This window comes from Rhinopithecus roxellana, chromosome 10, assembly GCF_007565055.1.
Source record: "Rhinopithecus roxellana isolate Shanxi Qingling chromosome 10, ASM756505v1, whole genome shotgun sequence".
Classification (NCBI taxonomy): domain Eukaryota; kingdom Metazoa; phylum Chordata; class Mammalia; order Primates; family Cercopithecidae; genus Rhinopithecus; species Rhinopithecus roxellana.
The window spans coordinates 1,388,634-1,411,635 of NC_044558.1; the positions used below are offsets into that span (position 1 = coordinate 1,388,634).

A 23,002-nucleotide genomic window follows, 5' to 3' on the forward strand; every position below is an offset into this window, starting at 1 on the left:
TCTTTGTACTCTTTCTCTTTATTTCTCAGCTGGCTGACACTTATGGAAAATAGAAAGAGCCTACATTGAAATATTGGGGCTGGTTCCCCCAATAAAATTTACAATAAACTCCATAGTAAAATGATAATCAATAAAGCCAAAAGTTGGTTCTTTGATAAGATTAATAAAATCATCTGCAAAGACCGACCAAGTAAAAAGAATGCATGCGTAAATAATATTACCATGAAGGAAATATAAGTTTATTGTACTTGAATGGACATATTTCTTTATCTTTTTTTAAGATGGAGTCTTGCTCTGTTGCTCAGGCTAGAGTGCAGTGGTACAATCTCAGCTCACTGCAACCTCCCCCTCCCAGGTTCAAGTGATTCTCCTGCTTCAGCCTCCCAAGTAGCTGGGATTACAGGCGCATGCCACCACGCCCACCTAATATTTGTATTTTCAGTAGAGATGGGGTTTTACCCTGTTGGCCAGGCTGGTCTTGAACTCCTGACCTCATGATCTGCCTGCGTTGGTCTCCCAAAGTGCTGGCATAAGCCACCACATCCTGCCTAAATACACTTTTAAAATACTCAACTCAAAGGCCAGGCTGAGATGAACATTTTAGTACCTACATTTGGTGAATATATGTATGCATTTCTGTTGAGTGTATACTTAGGAGTGGAATCCTTGGATCATGGGGTAGGCATATGTTCTAATAAATATTGCCAAACAATTTATCAATTTGTACCCCATTGACAAATGTGTGAGAAGTTCTGAATGTTTTACATTCCCCAGGTTTGGCATTCACTTCCTTTTTTCTCCACACCCCAACTCCTATCTTTGTTGTAGCCATTCTAGTGGGCACGAATTGGTATCTCATGTAGTTTAAATGTCAAGTTCCCTGATCAACAATTCAGTTGCACACCTTTTGACGTGTTTATTGTTGACTGGAATATCCTCATTTGAGAAATGCAGTATAGATCCTTTTAATGGCCCTTGTTTGCTATTGACTTATCAACCCTTTACTAAAGGCCAGGCTGTCCTGGTGAGCCTCCAGGTAATTCCAAGGTAAGCCTTATGCTTGGGCTCGGGGAGAACAATCTCTCCAAAACACCTTTGCGCTGTCCGTAGGGGCCTTACCCTGGATAGCACCAATGAGGCAGCAGAGGATGACCTTTATTACTCCAAACCCCAAAACCCTAGAAAGTCTTTTCCAGGAGGTGGAGAGAACGACCGCGGGCTTTTCAACCAAAAAGACCTCCTGAGTCCGAATTAACTCTTTTTTGTTTTGTTTTGTTTTGTTTTGTTTTGTTTTGTTTTGTTTTGAAACGTAATCTTGATCTGTTACCCAGGCTGGAGTACAGTGGTGGAGTTCGGCTCACTGTAACCTCTGCCTCCTGGGTTCAAGCGATTCTCCTCTCTCAGCCTCCCAAGTAGCTGGGAATACAGGAGCCCACCACCACGCCCGCTACTTTTGGTATTTTTAGTAAAGACGGGGTTTCGCCATGTTGGCCAGGCTGGTCTAGAACTCTTGACCTCAAGTTATCCGCCCTCCTCGGCCTCCAAAAGTGCTGGGATTACAGGTATGAGCCACCGTGCGCGGCCCGAAAGAACTCTTCACCGGATCTCGCCCTGGGCCTTCACAGCGGAGCAGCCCCGCCCGCGGGAATAGCCGAGGCACTACCTCCCGGCCGCAGGCGGTGAGGGGCTCGGGTATCTTTGAAAGTAGATACGCTCACACCCTCCTAACGGCGGCGCCAAGGGTGGTGGGGCCCAAAACTGTTTCCCGGTCAAGAGTTCCCCTGCCCCGGTCGCAGGAAGACGCCTGAGGGGGGCGCTCAGAGGGATCCCCAGCAGCCTCCAGGGCTGGACCTTGCGGTGCGCAGGTGAGAAGCCGGGAGGGGCCGGACAACCCCGACCGCAGGTGGGTGCTTTCTTGTCTTGCTTACGGAGGGCGCCAGATGAACCGAGTCACGTTTTGCGACCACATTAACGGACCATTCAAAGTCGAATCCTAGGCTTTTCGAGGCAGTTAGTGGGTGCCAACGGCTGCAGGCAGGGCCGGCGGGAGCGCAGTGGGACGGTCGCTGTTACTGCCCGGCGCGGCGGCGGCCTGGGGCCAGCGCAGAGGCGCAGCGACCCGGGAGGTGAGCGCTGAGCGAAGCCGCGGGGCCCAACCGCAGTCGCGGGGTCTGGGAGGTGGGTGCGCCGCGCCGTCCCTGAGGCCGGGGGGTGCGGGAATGAGGACCTGAGCTGGGGTAGAGATGGCCGAGCTGGAGTCGAGGTGGGCGGCTACTCGGAGGTGGGCCGGGCTAAGGGAGAAGTGTCCTGAGGCTCTGGGAAACTAGCCTTGGACCCTTGGAGAAGCGATTTGTGATTTACTGAGCACTTACTATGTCCTGGGCTCCGCTCTAGGTGCTGGGATCCCACAGCAAACGAAGCCACCCCAGCCCTTGCCCTCCTGGACTGTGTATTCTAGGGAAGAGACAGGCAAGAAAATGTATAGATATGTAACAAAATGCCGTAAATTTTCATGAATAAAAATGTAATAGGGCTAGGGGAGTGGACTGTAAAGTTGGGAGTGGGGAAGGGGTCGGTCTGAGAGGCCTTCGTGAGGAAGTCTTTTGGCAGGAGACCTGAAATGAAGTGAGGGAGCCTTGGGAGGACTATCCAGGCGGAGGGAACTGGATTCCGGAGGCGGAACTACCTTGGCCTTGAAAGATACCTACCAGGAGTTTAAGTGCTGTGCGGATGGCTCAGCTTTGTAGATTTGTGCAAGATGAAAATTGGAATTGTCTTAGGAAATTATGGATCGATCATTCATTTATTCAGTGCTGGATTCATTCAGTGATTTATATCTGAAGCGTGAGAGAATGGGAGTAAGGCCAAGTGCCCTTGGCAAAATACTGTTATTAGTTTTGTCCCAGTTTAATACACAAACTAAATTTAGAATTTCCATTGATTTTTAAGAAGAGCTAATCTGAATTAAGTTTACATATAAGTAAACAGTACCTCACTTTTTTTCTTTTTCTTTTCTTTTCTTTTTTTCTGTGCTCAGCCCTCTATTGGAGATTCTGCCTCCCCTGGGACTGATGTCTTCTTGAGCACACTCCCACGGTGGGTGGCTGCTCTGGGTGGGTGTGCGCTGGTGGCTCAACAGGGTGTAGGGTAGGGGTCTAGTGTCCTGTCCTCTGAGGGGGGACTTTGGTGAACTTGCGTTTGGGTAGGGATGCACGTGAAGTGGTATTGGATCCCAGGACTTAGGGCCCCTTCCTCCTGGGGGCACACAGGTTCCCTTCCTCCTTGGGGAGCAGCCCAGGAATGGCTGTCTTGGGGCCTTCCCTCACTGCCTCCAGGACCTGGAGTCCCATCTCTTCAGAAGGTGGTCTTTCCTTGGAGGGGTCAGAGACTCCTGCCCAGGGCTCTAGAGTCACGGTGAGAACACCTGCCTCAGTCCTGCACTGCACTTCTCTTGGCCTGATTTCTCCACTGGGAGGTGGGACCCGAAGCCCTCAAAGGGAGGATCCCCTGAGAGAGGGTCGTGGGCAGAGAGCTGGTACGGACCAGTGTCCGCAGGGAGGGGTGACTGGCCGGGGACCCAGGGCATCGGGAGGGCTGGGGTGGCCTAGTCATCTTTGTCCTTGGCGCCATGTTTGAGGATGCAGGTGAACTCCACCTAGTTGAACTTGCCTTTCTTATCAATGGGCGCCTCCCAGTACATCTCATCCACTTCCTCATCTGTGAAGCTGTCACCCATGGTGGTGAGCAGCTCCTGGAGGTGGTCCTCATGAATGAAACCTGAGGATTCCTTGTTGAAGCAGGTGAAGGCGTTTTGGATCACATCCTGGGGCTCTGTTCCGTTCAGCTTCTCCTCAAACATGGTGAGGGAAGTGGTGGAAGGTGATGGGCCCTGGGGCCTCCCTCATCATGCCCTGCAGGTATTTATGCTTGGGGTTCTTCCCCTGCGAGGCCAGCTTGTTTTGCTGTCCCCCTTTTCATTGAAGCCATCATGGTTCTGGTCAATCACGTTGAAAGCCTCCTTAAACTCCTGGCTGTGGAACTGGTCGAACATCGCGAAGACATTGGATGTGGCCCACTGTAGTCGCTTCTTAGTGGTCTTGGCTTTGGTCCACTTGCTGAACATTTTGGCTTCAGGTGGGTGGGGCTTCACTGGGTTCTTGGAGCTGGGCTGACCATACGACTTCACTATTTCCAAAAAGTATATTTGAGTTAAAAGGCTTCTGAGGTTTTTGTTTGTTTGTTTGTTTGTTTGTTTGTTTTTTGGTTTGACTTTGTTTTTCCCAAGTGTGAATGATCTAGAAGATAAGAACTAGCTCTAGATACAGGAACAAAAAGAGTGAGGCACGGGGTGGGGAAGATAGCAGAGAGAAATGAAAATGAAAAAAAAAAAAAATAGGGGGGAAAGGGGAAAAAAAAAAAAAAAGAAATGAAAATGAAATAAGGAGGATGTGGAATAGTGAAAGGGACGGTCTGTCCTAATTCTCCTCCTCCTCCTAATAGACTCAGGAAATAATACAGGTTCAACATAATGTATCTCAGCAGACCTTCAGAACTATCAATCCAAGTCAGGAGAGCTGGTAGAGGAGGAAACAGAGTTACATTTGATAACTGGTTAAGCACAATCATGATTTCCAACTTCCCTGTGGCTCACTGAAGCAGTTTAGGCTAAGGTGATGCTATGAGGAGAGGTGGCTTGTTCTAAGTGTTTTAAATTTTATGTGGCAAGGTAAACCACATTAAATCACAGAATTGTATGACAGCAAGATTCTCTAATCCAATCCTTGCTCATTTTGCAGATGGGGAAACTGCTAGTTGGTGACAGAGAAACAACTCAAAATATAGGAGAGACATTTTTACCTTACCTTCAGCTGTCTCTCCCCAGAACCCTTATTTGATAAAATGCTTCTCAGTGGCTCCTGAATGAGTAGAATCAGCTTTGTTGAGGATCCCAGAATTGAATTAATCTAAAACATCATTAGTATTATATAAATTTTCACTTTCTTCCAGAAGTATTTATTGGAGTGCCCATTGGCGAGGGGGCTAAACCACAGCCTCTTCCCTCAAGGAGCTTAAGTAGATGGAGTAAATGAATAACTAGACAATTACAATTTACAGGAAGCAGTACCTTGGAGAGAAATTGGAGAGGGAGTCAATTCCTAGGATAGCAGAGAGATGGACAACAGACAGCATGTGAGTATTAAAACTGATGTCAGATATCAGATTTGTTGGTCAGGGTTATGTTGATAATCCCAATACCTCCCGTCTGCCTAAACTTTTCTTGTCTTGATGTGTAATATATGTAAGTGGTGGTGGGAGAGACTATTGCAGCCAGTAGACTTGGTACATTCCCAAAATCTTTTTATTCATAAGTAATTACTATTTGCCATTTGCAGCCTTTTGTGCTTTAATATTATCAAGAACAAGACGAATGATAAAATATTTATGATCAGCATTGTAATTGCAAACAGGCCTCAGTAATAATCATATGCAACTGGTTTTGAGGGAATTTCCTTGTAAAGAACTATGGCTATATAGGTGTGAAGAGTAACGTAGAGTAATACGTGCATGTACACAATAATAATAACTTTATAGAGCAGACCATAGAGTGTAACTGAGTCATTGTACTTGCATACTGTGATAAAGATCCAGAAAATGTATTCAGCAATATATGAGCCTTTGGATTGGGCTGGAGGATAGGATAGGCAGCATCTGGTATTTAAATTACATAATGCCTAATTGTCACATGTGCTCACCTCTGGAAAGACTTTCACTAAGCTTGTTTTCTGGGAACTCACTCGCATCTTGAATGCCTTGCATCTCCGACTCTCAGATTTTTTCTGAACATTTTAGTAGTCACACTTAGAGAAGCAGAGTATACTTAGTCAACACTTTTTTTTTTTTGAGATGGAGTTTCACTCTTGTTGCCCAGGCTGGAGTGCAATGGTGCGATCTCGGCTCACGACAACCTCCACCTCCCAGGTTCAAATGATTCTTCTGCCCCAGCCTCCCAAGTAGCTGGGATTACAGGCATGAGCCACCACCACCGGCTAATTTTGTATTTTTAGTAGAGATGGAGTTTCTCCATGTTGGTCAGGCTGGTCTCAAACCCCCGACCTCAGGTGATCCGCCCACCTCGGCCTCCCAAAGTGCTGGGATTACAGACTTGAGCCAATGAGCCCGGCTTAATGTTTTTGTATTTTTGTAGAGACAGAGTTTCGCCATGTTGGCCAGACTATTCTTGAAATCCTGACCTCTGGTGATCCACCCACCTCGCCCTCCCAAAATGCTGGGATTACAGGCATGAGCCACTGTGCCTGACCAGACATATTCTTTTATTCAAGTATTTTTTCTCTAGCAAAACAATTTACAGGCTAATATGCAGCATTTTTCTGGGAAGATGTAGTGGTTCTTTATGACTTATTTATTCACTGAACTATTTCTCAAGTAGCTATTATACTACAGGCACTGTTGGTACCTGGGACTGCCCCGATAGAGAAGGAAGTGATAAATTCCAAGAAGAAAAATAAAGCAAGATAAGGGGATAGAAAATGGTGGAATGGACAGGGAGGATTTTGATTATTCTAAATGCAGGCATACCTCAGAGATAGTGCAGGTTTGGTTCCAGACTACTGAGATAAAGCTAATACCCAATAAAGTGAGTCGCAGAAATATTTTGGCTTCCCAGTGCATATAAAAGTTATGTTTACACTATACTGCTGTGTATTTCCTGTACAATATCATTGTGTCTAAACAGATGTATATACTTTAGGATCACGAGGTCAGGAGCTTGAGACCATCTTGGCTAACATGGTGAAACCCCGTCTCTACTGAAAATACAAAAAATTAGCTGGGCGTGGTGGCGGGCACCTGTCGTCCCAGCTACTCAGGAGGCTGAGGCAGGAGAATGATGTGAACCTGGGAGGCGGAGCTTGCAGTGAGCCGAGATTGCACCATTGCACTCCAGCCTGGGTGACAGAGCGAGACTCCATCTCAAAAAAAAAAAAAAAATGTATATACTTTAAAAATACCTTCTTGCTAAAAAATGCTAACAATCATCTGAGCCTTCAACATGTCATAGTCTTTTTGCCTCTGGAGGGTCTTGCCTCAGCACTGATGGCTGCTGACTGATTAGGGTTGTGGTTACTAAAGGCTGGGATGACTGTAGCAATTTATTTAAGTAAGACAACAGTGAGGTTTACTGCATCTATTATAGACTCTTTTTTCACGAAGGAGTTCTCTGTAGCATGTGATGCTGTTTGATAGCATTTTAGTCACAGTAGAATTTCTTTCATAATTGGAGTCAGTTCTCTCACATCTTGTTACTGCTTTATTAACTAAATTTACGTAACATTCAAAATCCTTTGCTGTCATTTCAGTAGTCACAACATGTTTCCTAGGAGTAGATTCCATGTCAAGAACCACTTTCTTTTTCTTTTCTTTTTTTTTTTTTGAGACAGAGTCTCCGTCTGTCGCCCAGGCTGGAGTGCAGTGCAGTGGAACGATCTCCGCTCACTGCAACCTCCACCTCCCAGGTTCAAGCGATTCTTCTGTCTCAGCCTCTTGAGTAGCTGGGACTACAGGCACCTGCCACCACACCCAGCTAATTTTCGTATTTTTAGTAGAAATGGGGTTTCACCATATTGGCCAGGCTGGTCTTAAACTCTTGATCTTGTGATCCACCTGCCTCAGCTTCCCAAAGTTCTGGGTTTACAGGTGTGAGCCACTGCGCCCGGCCAAGAACCACTTTCTTTATTATCCATAAGTAGCAACTCCTCACCCATTCAAGTTTTCTCATGAGATTGCAACAATTCAGTCTTATCTTCAGGTTCCACTTCTAATTCTAGTTCTCTTGCTATTTCTACCACATCTGCAGTTACTTCCTCCACTCAAGTCTTGAACCCCTCAAAGTCATCCATGAGGGTTGGAATCAACTTCTTCCAAACTCCTGTTAATGTTGACATTTTGAGCTCCTCCCATGAATCACGAATGTTCTTTTTTTTTTTTTTTTTTTTTGAGACGGAGTCTTGCTCTGTCACCCAGGCTGGAGTGTGATGGCGCAATCTTGGCTCACCGCAAGCTCCGCCTCCCAGGTTCAAGCCATTCTCTTGCCTCAGCCTCCAGAGTAGCTGGGACTACAGGCACCACCACCATGCCTGGCTAATTTTTTGTGTTTTTAGCAGAGACGGGGTTTCACCTGTTAGCCGGGATGGTCTCGATCTCCTGACCTTGTGATCTACCAGCCTTGGCCTCCCAAAGTGCTGGGACTACAGGTATGAGCCACTGCACTCGGCATGAATGTTCTTTTTTTTTTTTATTATTTAGAGATAGGATATTCTGTTTATTTTTATTTTTATTTTTATTTATTTTTGAGGCAGAGTCTCACTCCCATCGCCCAGGCTGGAGTGCAGTAGCACGATCACAGATTACTGCAACCTCAACTTTCCAGGCTCAGGTGATCCTCCCACCTCAGCCTCCCAAGTAGTGGGGACTACAGGTGTCTGCCACCGTGTCCCACCCCTCCCAGACCTAATTTTTTCTATTTTTAGTAGAGACAGGGTTTCACCATGTTGCCCAAGCTGGTCTCAAACTCCTGGGCTTAAGCCCAGCTTGGACTCAAGAAAGCAATCCACCTGCCTCTGCCTCCCAGTGTTGGGATTACAGGCATGAGCCACCACGCCCTGCCACTAACATTCTTAATGGCATCTAGAGTGGTGAATCCTTTCCAGAAGATTTTCAATTTATTTTTCCCAGACCCATCCAAGAAGTCACTATATATGGTGGTTATAAGCCATATTAAATATATTTTTTAAATAATAAGACTTGAAAGTCAGAATTATTCCTTGATCTGTGGGCTGCCGCATGGATGCAGTGTTAACAGGTACGAAAACAAAACATTAGTCTTGTATGTCTCCATCAAAGCTCTTGGGTGAGTATGAGTGTTGCCAATAAGCAGTAATATTTTGAAAAGAAACTTTTTCTCTGATCTGTAAGTCTCAACATTAGTCTTAAAAAATATTCTGTAGGGCTGGGCGTGGTGACTCACATCTATAATCCCAGAACTTTGGGAGGCTGAGGCCAGTGGATCACCTGAGGTCAGGGGTTCGAGACCAGCCTGACCAACATGGTGAAAGTCTGTCTCTACTAAAAATACAAAAAAATTAGCTGGGTGTGGTGGCGGGCATCTGTAATCCTAGCTACTCAGCAGGCTGAGGCAGGAGAATCACTTGAGCCTGGGAGGTGGAGGTTGCAGTGAGCCGAGATCCTGCTGTTGCACTCCAGCCTGGGTGACAGAGCCAGAGTCGTCTCAAAAACAACAACAACAACAACAACAACGGGCCGGGTGCGATGACTCGTGCCTGTAATCCCAGCACTTTGGGCAGCCGAGGTGGGCGGATCACAAGGTCAGGAGTTCAAGACCAGCCTGGACAATATGGTGAAACCTCTCTGCTGAAAAATACAAAAATTAGGCTGAGTGTGGTGGCACGTGCCTGTAGTCCCAGCTACTCAAGAGGCTGAGGTCGGAGAATCACTTGAACCCAGGAGGCTGAGGTTGCAGTGAGCCGAGATCGCACCACTGCACTTCAGCCTGGTCAACAGAGTGAGACTCTTTCTCAAAAAAAAAAAAAGAATAAAAAAATCAGTAAATTCCCACTTGAAAATGGCAAAAAGTCTAAATAGACATTTCTCAGAGAAGACATACAAATGACAGACAGTTATATGAAAAGGTGTTCCACATCACTGATCATCAGAGATGTACAAATCAAAACTATAATGAGATACCATCTCACTGCAGTTAAAATGGCTTTTATCCAAAAAAGAGGTAATAACAAATGCTGGCAAGGATGTGAAGAAGGGGGAACCCTCCTATACTCTTGGTGGGAATGTAGATATTAATACAGCCACTACAACTATCATATGATCCAGCAATCCCACTTCTAGGTATGTACCCAAAAGAAGGAAAATCAGTATATCAAAGAGATATCAGGACTCCCATTTTTATTGCAGCACTATTTACAACAGTCAAGATTTGGAATCAACCTAAGTGTCCATCAGCACTTCAATGGGTAAGGAAAATGTGGTACTTGTACACAATGGAGTACTACTCAACCACAAAAAAGAATGAGATCCTGTCATTGGCAACAACATGGATGAAACTAGAGGCCATGATGTTAAGTGAAATAAGCCAGGCACAGAAAGACAAACTTTACGTGTTCTTATGCATTTGTGGGAGCTAAACATTAAAACAATTGTTCTTATGGAGATAAGGGTATATAATGATTTTTTGTTTTGTTTTGTTTGTTTTTTTGAGAAGGTCCCACTGTGTCACCCAGACTGGAGTACAATGGCGCCATCTCGGCTCACTGGAACTTCCACCTCCCGTGTTCAAGCAATTCTCCTGACTCAGCCTCCCTAGTAGCTGGGATTACAGGCGCCCGCTACCACGCCCGGCTAATTTTTGTGTTTTTAGTAGAGACAGGGTTTCACCATGTTGGTCAGATTTTGAACTCCTGACCTCAGGTGATCCACCCACCTTGGCCTCCCAAAGTGCTAGGATTACAGGTGTGAGCCACCACGCCCAGTCTATAATGATTACTAGAGACTGAGATGAGTAATGGAGGTGGGAGGAGTAGGGATGGCTCATGGGTACAAAGATACAGTTAAGCCTGGCCAACACGGCAAAACTCCGTCTCTACTAAAAATACCAAAATTAGCCTGGCTTGGTGGCGACGCCTGTAGTCCCAGCTAGTAGGAATGCTGAGGCATGAGAATTGCTTGAACCTGGGAGGTGGAGGTTGCAGTGAGCAAAGATTGCATCACTGCACTCCAGCCTAGGCAACAGAGTGAGACTTTGTCTCAAAATACATATATATATATAGGCTGGGTGCAGTGGCTCACTCTGTAATCCCAGTACTTTGGGAGGCCAAGGCGGGTGGGTCACCTGAGGTCAGGAGTTCGAGACCAGCCTGACCAATATGGAGAAACCCTGTCTCTACTAAAAGTACAAAATTAGCCGGGCATGGTGGCGCATCCCTGTAATCCCAGCTACTTGGGAGGCTGAGGCAGGAAAATTCAAAAATTAGCCTGGCTTGGTGTCGCGCGCCTGTAGTCCCAGCTACTCAGGAGGCTGAGGCAGGAGGATCGCTTGAACCCAGGAGGCAGAGGTTGTAGTGAGCCGAGATTGAGCCATTGCACTCCAGCCTGGGCAACAAGAGTTATGTCTCACAAAAAAAAAAAACAATAAAAAAACAAAAAAAACCCACGAAAGTCCTAGATGGCATCTTCTTCCAATATAAGGCTGTTTCATCTACACTGAAAATCTGTTGTATAGTGTTGCCACTTTCATCAATTATCTTAGCTAGATCTGGATAACTTGTTGTAGCTTCTATATCAGCATTTGCTGCATCACCTACCTGGTACTTTTAGGTTATAGGGACAGCTTTTTTCCTTAAACCTCATGAACCAACTTTCGCTACCTTCTAACTTTTCTTCTACAGCTTCCTTACCTCTCTCAGCCTTCATAAAATGAAAGAAATTTGGCTGGGCCCAGTGGCTTATGCCTATAATCCCAGCATTTTGGGAGGCTGAGGCGGGTGGATCACCTGAGGCCAGGAGTTCTAGATCAGCTTGGCCAACGTGGTGAAACCCTGTCTCTACTAAAAAATATAAAAATTAGCTGGGCATGGCGGTGGGCGCCTGTAGTTCCAGCTACTTGGGAGGTAGAGGCAGGACAATAGCTTGAACCTGGGAGGCGGAGGTTGCAGTGAGCCAAGATCACGCGACTGCACTCACTCCAGCCTAGGCGACAGAGCAAGACTCCATCTCAAAGAAAAAAAAAAATTAAAGAAAGTTAGGACCTTGCTCTGGATTAGGCATTGGCTTAAGAAAATGTTTAGTGGTCTATTTATATTTAGACCACGAAAACTTTCTCCATATCAGCAAACATCTGTTTCACTTTCTTTTCTTTCTTTTATTCTTTTTTTTTTTTTTTTTTTTTTTGAGACAGAGTCTTGGTCTGTTACCCAGGCTGGAGTGCAGTGGCGCAATCTCAGCTCACTGCAGCCTCTGCCCACTGGGTTCCAGCGATTCTCCTGCCTCAGCCTTCTGGGTAGCTGGGATTAACTGGGTATAGGCACACACCACCATGCCTGGCTAGTTTGTGTATTTTTGGTAGAGATGGGATTTCGCCATGTTGGCCAGGCTGGTCTCAAACTCCTGACCTCAGATGATCCACCTGCCACAGCCTCCCAAAGTGTTGGGATTACAGGTGTGAGCCACCATGCCCGGCCCCTGTTTCACTTTCTTATCATTTGTGTGTTCACTGGAGTAGCACTTTTAATTTTCCTCAAGAACTTTTCCTTTGTATTTACAGCTTGGCTACCTGTTTGGTGCAACAAGCCTTGTTTTGGGCTTATCTTGGCTTTTGACATGCCTTTATCACTAAGCTTACTCATTTCTAGCTTTTGATTTAAAGTGAGATATGTTTGACTCTTTCACTTCAATAATTATATGCCATTTAGGGTTTTTAATTGGCCTAATTTTCAATATTATTGTCTCCGGAAATAGGGAGGCTTGAGAAGAGAGAGAAGGAGAGAGAAACGGGGAATGTCCAGTTAGTGGAGCAGTCAGAATGCATACAGTACTTATTGATTAGATTTATTGTATTTTATTTTTATTGGTTGGAGTGCAGTGGCACAATCTCGACTCCCTGTAACCTCCGCCTCCCAGGTTCAAGAGATTCTCCTGCGTCAGTCTGCGTCAGGGACTACAGGCATGTACCACCACCCAGCTAATATTTTGTATTTTTAGTAGAGATGGGGTTTCACCGTGTTAGCCAGGATGGTCTGGATCTCCTGACCTCCCGATCCGCCTGACTCCGCCTCCCAAAGTGCTGGGATTATAGGCGGGAGCCACCGCACCTGGCCCACATTCATTGTCTTGTGTGGCTGTGGTTCATGCCAAAACAAAGACAATAGTAATATCAAAGATCACTGGTCACAGATCACCATAAGGGATATAATAATAAGGAAATGTTTGAAATATTGCAGGAATTACCAGAATGTGGCACAGAGTCTCAAAGTGAGCTCATGCTGTTGGAAAACTGAGGCCAATAGACTTGCTTAACACAGGATTGCCACAAACCTTCAATTTGTAAAAAAGCGCAATAGGGGCAAAATGCAATGAAGCGAAGTGCAATACAGCGAGATATGCCTGTGGTGTGGTCAGGAGGGTCTCTTTACGGTAAATTTGAGCAGAAACCAGAATACATAAAGAGCCAGCCACGAGGAGATCTGGAGAAAGAGTGTTTCAGATAGAGGAAACAGCATATGAAAATACCCTAGAGTTTGAAGGCTTATCCGAGTAGAGCCTGGGTCAGCTGACTCTTTGTGCAGATAGAGGCTTTGTGGGCCATAGCGGGATTACAGGTGTGAGCCACCGCGCATGGCCTGTTTTTTAAGTTAAAGTTGACAAAGCTTTTATGTATGGTTTATATAGTTTTGGAGACAAGTGGAGGCCTGAAACTTAGTTGTGCAGTTTCGTGGAATAAGTAGAGGCTGCAATCCACTGGCCAGGCTCTCCTCCTCATCCAGAGGAAGGGGCACATTTTTCTTTACACAAGAGTACCATTCCTAGAAAACCTGCTTTTTCCCAGAAGGGCACCTTTGCCTAATCTGCACAAAAGCACTGGAAAAGCTAGCAGTGGCACTGAAAGCATGTATACCAGATAATAAACAGCAGAAATTAATCCCTGGAAGCTACTTAAACATAAACAAATTCTTAGATGTCAACTTAAAAATGTGTAGGGGAAATACATAGTTTTTGAAAATTATTATGGGGAGTAAACAAGCACCCCCCCCCCCCCCAAAAAAAAGACTTGCTCCAAACTCTCTTCCAATGTTGCTCTGGTGCCTATTCCTCACCTTGCACTGTGTATCTTCACATCTCCCCTCTCTTTGGTTCTTCCTTTTGGCTGCTTCTTTCTTTAAAGAACTGATAATTACTTTATGAAAACAGTTGATGCCGGGCACGGTGGTTCACGCCTGTAATCCCAGCACTTTGAGAGACCGAAGCGGCTGGATCACTTGTGGTCTGGAGTTCGAGACCAGCCTGACCAACATGGAGAAACCCCGTCTCTACTAAAAGTAAAAAATTAGCTGGGCATGGTGGTACATGTCTGTAAGCCCAGCTACTCAGGAGGCTGAGGCAGAAGAACTGCTTAAACCCAAGAGGTTTAAGCGGAGGTTGCAGCGAGCCAAGAATGCGCCATTGCACTCCAGACTGGGCAACAGGAGTGAAACCCCGTCTCAGAAAAAAAAAAAAAAAAAAAAAAAAAGTTGGCCGGGCGCGGTGGCTCAAGCCTGTAATCCCAGCACTTTGGGAGGCCGAGACGGGCAGATCACGAGGTCAGGAGATCGAAACCATCCTGGCTAACACGGTGAAACCCCGTCTCTACTAAAAATACAAAAAAAAAAAACTAGCCGGGCGAGGTGGCGGCGCCTGTAGTCCCAGCTACTCGGGAGGCTGAGGCAGGAGAATGGCGTGAACCCGGGAGGCGGAGCTTGCAGTGAGCTGAGATCTGGCCACTGCACTCCAGTCCGGGCGACAGAGCGAGACTCCGTCTCAAAAAAAAAAAAAGTTAACAAGTAAGTGCAGTGGTGAGCGGCCTCAATTCCTGACTCAATACTGATGGAAGCAATCTGTTTAACAACCTCAGAAGGACTGTGTGAGGCAGTGAGTCATTTGTGGGTTCTCATCTGGAAATGATCCCAAATCCTAGAACCCTCACCACAAGGCGTTTTTCTTGCAGTGATTTATGGAGTCTTGGCATTCGAACTGGTCCTTCAAGCTGGGATTCTTTCCCTTTGTGCCTCTGATCAAGTCAGCACACACCTTCTCCAAGGATTTCATGCTGTGGCTGGTTGGGGTAATCCTCATTCAGTGAATTGTCACCTCCGGATCCAAGAGTTTATTTCCGGAGTTTTGTAAAGCCTAGGGCGGTGTGGCTATCCTGACCAACTAGTTTCTCAAGGAACGGCCTGGAGGACACGGCTTTCCCTCTAAGAGCCCTCTACTACTTTTTAGACCTCATTTTACTCTCGCCCTGAAGCAGTTTCCTTTCCTTTTATCTTCTCCATGATCTTTTCCCTAAATGTTCCCAAATGTATCCTCTTCTCCGAGGGCTTTGCTTCTTCAGGTCTAACTAAATAACACCATCCACAAGCCACCTCAACTGTACCTATGCTAATTCTCACTTCCAGTTTTTCTCCAGGGGCAGTACTGGGAGGGATGGCGCAAAGATATACACTGCCACCTGGTGGCCAACTGCTAACCAGCTCTGGTAATACCAAGGATGCTATTAGCACCATAGCAACGGGCTCTGGAGGCCGATTTGCAGAAGCACCAGGTGGGCGGAGCAGTGTCAGCTCTTTGGTTGGTAATAGCATCTCTCTGCCTGTAGTTACCTTTCCAAGTTTATTTCTCTCAAAATTCTTTTCATCTTTCATGGTCCATATAAATGCCACGTTTCCCATGATCCCCTTCCTGATCTTTCAAGTTAGAGGATCTCACTTCTCTGAAAGTACTACAGGGTAGGTTCAGCATTTCGCTTGTAACTCTTATGATGCTGTTCTTTGTCTACTTCAAACTGTTGCTGACCCCCTAAAAACTCAGCTCCTTTTAAGTGCGTGGCATCAGGATATTGTAATAATCTGCTGATCTCCTGGGTCACTTCCCCACATTCTCTGAAAATTTAGAAGCCTGATTGATTTTCTTGGTTTACACCACTCCTACTGTCATCAGTCTAGGCTATTCCATGATACATGGAGACGGCTGGCCTTCAGTTTCTTTTCCACTCATTTCCAATCATCTCATTTTCCAGTCCACCCAGTCATTTATTCCCATGGTAAATACCCTAGCCCTGGTCATTTATAATAAACGGGCTCCTTGCAAAACCTGTACATTTTGCACCTCACACTGACTATCACTTCCTTTCCAAAATTTCTTTATTTTTTTTTTTTTTTTTGAGACAGCGGAGTCGGCCGGGCGCGGTGGCTCAAGCCTGTAATCCCAGCACTTTGGGAGGCCGAGACGGGCGGATCACTAGGTCAGGAGATCGAGACCATCCTGGCTAACACGGTGAAACCCCGTCTAATACAAAAAACCAGCCGGGCGAGGTGGCGGGCGCCTGTAGTCCCAGCTACTCGGGAGGCTGAGGCGGGAGAATGGCGTGAACCCGGGAGGCGGAGCTTGCAATGAGCCGAGATCCGGCCACTGCACTCCAGCCTAGGCGACAGAGCGGACTCCGTCTCAAAAAAAAAAAAAAAAAAAAAAAGACAGCAGAGTCTTGCTCTGTCACCCAGGCTTGAGTGCAGTGGCACGATCTTGGCTCATCGCAACCACCGCCTCCTGGGTTCAAGTGATTCTTCTGCCTCAGCCTCCTGAGTAGCTGGGATTATAGGTGTGCGCCACAACGCCTGGTTAACTTTTTGTATTTTCAGTAGAGACAGGGTTTCACCATGTTGGTTAGGCTGATCTCGAACTCCTGACCTCAGGTGATCCGCCCTCCTCGGCCTTTCAAAGTGCTGGGATTACAAGCACCAGCCATCATGCCCAGCCTGTTCAACTGATTTTTGACAAGGGCACCAAGATTATTCAATGGGGGAAAGAATAGTCTTTTCAACAAACGGTAAATGGACAAGAGGATAACCGTATGCCAAAGAATGCAATTGGACCTTTACTTCATACGATATATAAAAATTAACTCAAAATGGATGAAAGTGCTACAACCATAAAACTCTTAGAAGAAAACATAAATGTTAATCTTTGTGATCTTGGATTGGCTAATGATTCCTTAGCTATGACAACCAAAGCTAATTTCAATGACATCAGGCTAATTTTAATTTTTGTTTGTTTGTTTGTTTTTAGTAAAAACGGGGTATCACCATGTTGGCCAAGAAAATTAAAAAAAATCTTTTTTTTTTTTTTTTTTTTGAGACAGCGGAGTCTTGCTCTGTCACCCAGGCTTGAGTGCAGTGGCACGATCTTGACTCATCGCGACCACTGCCTCCTGGGTTCAAGTGATTCTCCTGCCTCAGCCTCCTGGGTAGCTGGGACTACAGGCATGTGCTACCGCACCCAGCTAATTTTTGTATTTTTAGTAGAGATGGGGTTTCACCATGTTGGCCAGGATGGTCTTGATCTCTTGACCTCGTGATCCACCGCCTTGGCCTCCCAAAGTGCTGGGATTACAGGCGTGAGCCACCATGCCTGGCCCAACCATCTTCTTAATTCTAAGACAGATATACTCTGGAACTTTACTTAGGGTTTGTTTACCAACTGATCCTTCTAAAATTCTGCATTCCAGCCTGAGTGACAGGGTGACACTCCATCTCAAAAAAAAAAAAAAAAATTAGCCCTCATTAATACCCACTGCAAAGGCTTGTCAATATAGATTTCCTGTTCCCATTCTGCTGAAAGTCTGACTCAGCAGGCCTGGGGTGGGGCTGAGAATTTATATGTCTAACAGACTCCCTAAAGATGCTGATGTCATTCGTCCACAGATAATCACACTTGGCTAAAGTAGGGTGCTGCTCCATTTAATAATTTCCATCGATGCTGTCAATAGTGCTCTTCCACAGCGGCTGTGCATTCTTAAATTGTGCATCTTGCACCACAGTAAAAGTTTAACGTGGGTTAGAGATAGCTTTTCTTTCGCAAAGTAGAAGAAAGTAGTGAAAAGTAGAAAAGAAAAATGAGCAAACCACACACATTATTTTTTGAGACAGAGTCTTGCTATATTGTTCTGGCGGGAGTGCCATAACTGGCTATTCACAGGTGCCATCCCACTATGGATCAGCACGGGACTTATATGGGCCGTGCTCTGTGGAGAAGCTAGTTCACTTCTCCTTAGGTAACCTTGTGGTCCCCCGCTCATGGGAGATTATCATATTGATGCCAGACTTAGTGTCGACACCTGACGTGCAAAGTGCACTTCAGCCCAGAACTGCTGGCCTCAAGTGATCCTCCCGCCTAAGCCTCCCAACCACCAGGGATTATAGGCATGCACCACTACGACTGGTCAGGCACATTCTTAAGAAAATCAGTTTTAGGAAACAAAACCCACGAAAGCTAAAGATTTGGAAAATGACTTTGTTAAAAACGTGTAACCAAATTAGTCAGAATTTTACATGTCTGGTTTTGCATTAAAAATATAAAAATTTTCACAATATGGTATGGCTAATTATAAAACGATTTTTAAAAGTCTACTTCATGTTGTGAGGCTGGTGCATTCAGAGGGAGCATTTGTAAGCCAGGCGTGGTGGCTCACACCTGTAATCTGAGCACTTCGGGAGGCTGAGGCGGGTCACCTGAGGTCAGGATTTCGAGACCAGCCTTGCCAAGATGGTGAAATCCTATCTCTACTAAAAATACAAAAATTAGCCAGGCTGGTGGTGTGAGCCTGTAATCCCAGATACTCGGGAGGCTGAGGCAGGAGAATCGCTTCAACCTGGGAGGTGGAGATTGCATTGAGCTGAAATTGTGCTACTGCACTCCAGCCTGGACGTCAGAGTGAGACCTTGTCTCAACAAAAATAAAGAAAAAGAAAAAAAAAGGAGCATTTGTGGAAGAAGCAGTGGTAAATGTGTAAGCATTTAGGGTAAGGGGGGCATCACACTGGTTGAGGAGAATAGGCGGCTGCAGGGGTAGTAATAGCCTATTTAAATTTCTTCTTAAGCTCCCAACTTGCTGATACAGCCATTTGGGGAGCAAGGGGGTGGTCATCAAAAAACAGAGAGTTGGGCACAGTGGCTCATGCTTGTAATCCCAGCACTCTTGGAGTCTGAGGCAGGAAGATGGCTTGAGCTCAGGAGTTAGAGACCAGACTATGGGCAACATAGGGAGACCCCATCTCCAATAAATAAAAAATGAAAACAAATGAAGGAAGCATGCTTTTGTTTTATCTGCCCCCTGAAAAGAAATTGCAATTGACGTAACTGTGTCAAGAGGATGTAAAGATGAAATGCCTAATGTCCAGAGTGGGAATCAAGGGGTTACTCTGGGAAGTGATGAAGACATCTTACTGGGTGGATGATGCTCATTGATTTCCCAAGCTATATATAAAGCGAGATGCTTGGCTGGATGCGGTGGTTCATGCCTGTAATCCCAGCACTTTGGGAGGCTGAGGCGGGTGGATCACAAGGTCAGGAGTTCAAGACCAGCCTGGTCAACATGGTGAAACCCCATTTCTACTAAAAATACAAAAATAAGCCGGTCGTGGTGGTGAGCACCTGTAATCCCAGCTACTTGGGAGACTGAGGCAGATAATTGCTTGAACACGGGAAGCAGAGGTTGCATTGAGCTGAGATCACGCCACTGCACTCTAGCCTGGACAACAGAGCGAGACTCCATCTGAAAGAAATGAAATGAAATAATGAAATGAAATGGAATGAAAAAATGAAATCCTGTAATCCCAGCCTTTTGGGAGGTCAAGGTGGGCAGATCAACTGAGGCTAGGAGTTTGAGACCAGCCTGACCAATGTGGCGAAACCACCTCTTTACAAAAAGAAAAAAAATTAGCCAAGCATGGTGGTGGGCGCCTGTAGTCCCAGCTACTTGGGAGGCTGAGGCACGAGAATTGCTTGAACCCGGGAGGCAGAGGTTGCAGTGAGCTGAGATCGTGCCCTTACACTCCAGCCTAGGTGACAGAGCAAGATACTTTGTCTCAAAAAAAAAAAATTTAGGGCCAGGCACAGCGGCTCACATCTGGAACCCTAGCACTTAGAGAGGCCGAGGCATGTCTATCGCTTGAGTTCAGGAGTTTGAGATCAGTCTGAGCAGCCCTGTCTCTACAAAAACTACATAATTAGCCGGGCGTGATGGTGGGAGCCCATAATCCCAGTTATTCATGAGGCTGAGGCAGGAGAATCGATTGAACCTGGGAGCTGGAGGTTGCAGTGAGTCGAGATTGTGCCATTGCATTCCAGCCAGGGTGACAGACCGAGACCCTGTCTCAAAAAAAAAAAAAAAGAAAAGAAAAAAAAGACCATTCTAAACATACTTTTTGCCACTGCCTTTTTTTGAAGTAATGGTGAGTATCTTGTATGAGGAAGCAAACCACGCAAATGTTAACAATCACAGCAAAAACATGAACATGTGTGAATATACTTTGCTGATAATCAACATAGAAGTAATATTCTATATCACCTATGAGCTTGCACAATTAAAAAAAGATTAATATCAGTTTTGGCAGGGCTATAACAAAAAAAGCATTCTTTATATAATTATAATAGCAGGAATAAAAATTGCCCTCGTTAAGAGAGGGCAGTCTAGCAATTCTTTTTGAAATTTAAAATACACCTACCTTTGAACTAGCAATCCCATATCTACAAGTTTTTTCAACAAAATGACCTCAGAAACTCACAAGGATATGGAGGCTAGGCACAGCGGCTCATACTTGTGATGTCAGCATTTTGGGAGGGTGAGACGGGAGGATCACTTGAGCCTAAAGGTTTGAGACTACCCTGGAAAATACAGTGAGACCCTATGTCTACTAAAAGTAGAAAAATTAGCCGAGTGTGAGGACACACACCTGTAATCCCAGCTACACTGGAGGCTGAGGCAGGAGAATCACTTGAACCTGGGAGGCGAAGGTTGCAGTGAGCCGAGATTGTGCCACTGGACTCCAGCCTGGGCGACAGAGTGAGACTCCATCTCAAAATACATAAACAAATAAATAAATAAAAGAAATTCACAAGGATAAATGCACAAATATGTTTATTGCAGCATTATTTGTAATAGCAAAGCGACCTAAATGGATGGTAAATTATAGTGTTCCCTACCATATCACTTACCATTGTGCAGCATATCTGAATGTACTGATGTAAATAATGTCCATAATATATTGTTGGGTGAGAAAAATGTAAAAATGTTGAAATGATATATATGTTTATATAATGTCATTTTTGTAAAATTACACCTGTAGGGCTGGGCGTGGTGGCTCACACCTGTAATCCCAAGCATTTTGGGAAGCCAAGGTGGGCAGATCACGAGGTCAGGAGATCGAGACCATCCTGGCTAACCTGGTGAAACCCCGTCTGTACTAAAAATACAAAAAATTAGCCAGGCATGGTGGCACGCGCCTGTAGTCCCAGGTACTCAGGAGGCTGAGGCAGGAGAATTGCTTGAACTGGGGAGGCAGAGGTTGCAGTGCTGGAGTGAGCTGAGATCACACCACTGCATTCCAGTCTGGGCAACAGAGCAAGACTCCGTCTCCAAAAAACAAACAAAAATTATACATGTATACAAGCAGAAAATATGTGTCTATATTCATCTATATATAGGTACATTACATAATATGTGTGCTAATACATGTGTATACACATACTCAAAAGTTTTTTCTGTTTTTGTTTTGTTTTGAGATAAGATCTTTCTCTGTTGCCTAGGCTCGAGTGCAGTGCTGTGATCATAGCTTACTGCAACCTCAAATTCCTAGGCTCAAGCCATCCTCCCATCTCAACCTCTCTAGTAGCTGAGACTACAGGCACGCATCACGACACCTGAGATGAAATTTTGCTTACTGCCCGGGCTGTTCTCTAACTCCTGGCATCAAGTGATCCTCCTGCCTCTTCCAAAGTACTGGGATTACAGGCGTGAGCTACTGTGCCTGCCTGTTCTCAAACTTGTTAGTCACAATTAAACTTGATATTGAATAGGCATCTGAGAATGTCCTTAATTTTATATATTTTTTCCATTTGTGTTGTTCTAATTTTTTTTTTTTTTTAGACAGAGTCTCACCCTATCATCAGACTGGAGTGCAGTTGTACGATCTCGGCTCACTGCAACCTCTGCCTCTCAGGTTCAAGCCATTTTACTGCCTCAGCCACCCAAGTAGCTGGGACTACAAGCATGCACAACCACACCCAGCTAACTTTTTGTATTTTTAGTAGAGACAGGGTTTCACCATGTTGGCCAGGCTGGTCTCGAACTCTTGACCTCAGGTGACCCGCCCACCTTGGCCTCCCAAAGTGCTGGGATTACAGATGTGAAACACCTCACTCGGCCAAATATTATTATTTTTTTATTTATTTATTTTTTTTTTTTTTTTTTTTTGAGATGGAGTCTCGCTCTGTCGCCCAGACTGGAGTGCAGTGGTGTGATTTCCGCTCATTGCAAGCTCCGCTTCCTGGGTTCACGCCATTCTCCTGCCTCAGCCTCCCGAGTAGCTGAGACTACAGGGCCCGCCACCACGCCCGGCTAATTTTTTGTATTTTTAGTAGAGACAGGGTTTCACTGTTAGCCAGGATGGTCTCAATCTCTTGACCTCATGATCCGCCCGCCTCAGCCTCCGAAAGTGCTGAGATTACAGGTATCAACCAACTGCGCCCAGCCAACATTATTTTTTAAAAATATACAATGAATAAGCCGGGTGCAGTGGCTCACACCTGTAATCTCAGCACTTTGGGAGGCCAGGGGCGTGGATCACGAGGTCAGGAGATCGAGACCATCCTGGCTAACACAGTGAAACCCCATCTCTACTAAAAAAATAACAAAAAATTAGCTGGGTGTGGTGGCAGGCGCATGTAGTCCCAGCTACTCAGGAGGCTGAGATAGGAGAATGGTGTGAACCCGGGAGGCAGAGCTTTCAGTGAGCCAAGATCACATCACTGCACTCCAGCCTGGGCAACAGAGCGAGACTCCATCTCAAAAAAAAAACCAAAAACCAAACATATATATGTATATGTATGCACACACACACACATCACACACACACACACACACACACACACACACACACAATGAATAGGCCAGGCACAGTGCTCGTGCCTGTAATCCCAGCACTTTGGGAGGCTGAGGTGGGTGGATCACCTGAGGTTAGGAGCTCGAGACCAGCCTGGCCAACATGATGAAACCCCATCTCTACTAAAAATACAAAAAATTAGCCAGGCATGGTGGTGCGCACCTGTAATCCCAGCTACTCGGGAGGCTGAGGCAGAAGAATCACTTG

General features: G+C 45.6%; 1 protein-coding gene and 1 pseudogene across 1 annotated transcript in view; one reads left to right on the top strand and one right to left on the bottom strand.

Annotated features, from left to right (window-relative positions):
• The window catches only part of LOC104681671 (solute carrier family 2, facilitated glucose transporter member 3-like), an 82,960-nt gene that overhangs the window by 25,285 nt on the left and 34,673 nt on the right, over positions 1-23,002 (top strand). The gene's annotated exons all lie outside the window — the stretch shown is intronic.
• LOC104681670 lies at positions 3,605-4,123 on the bottom strand (annotated as a pseudogene).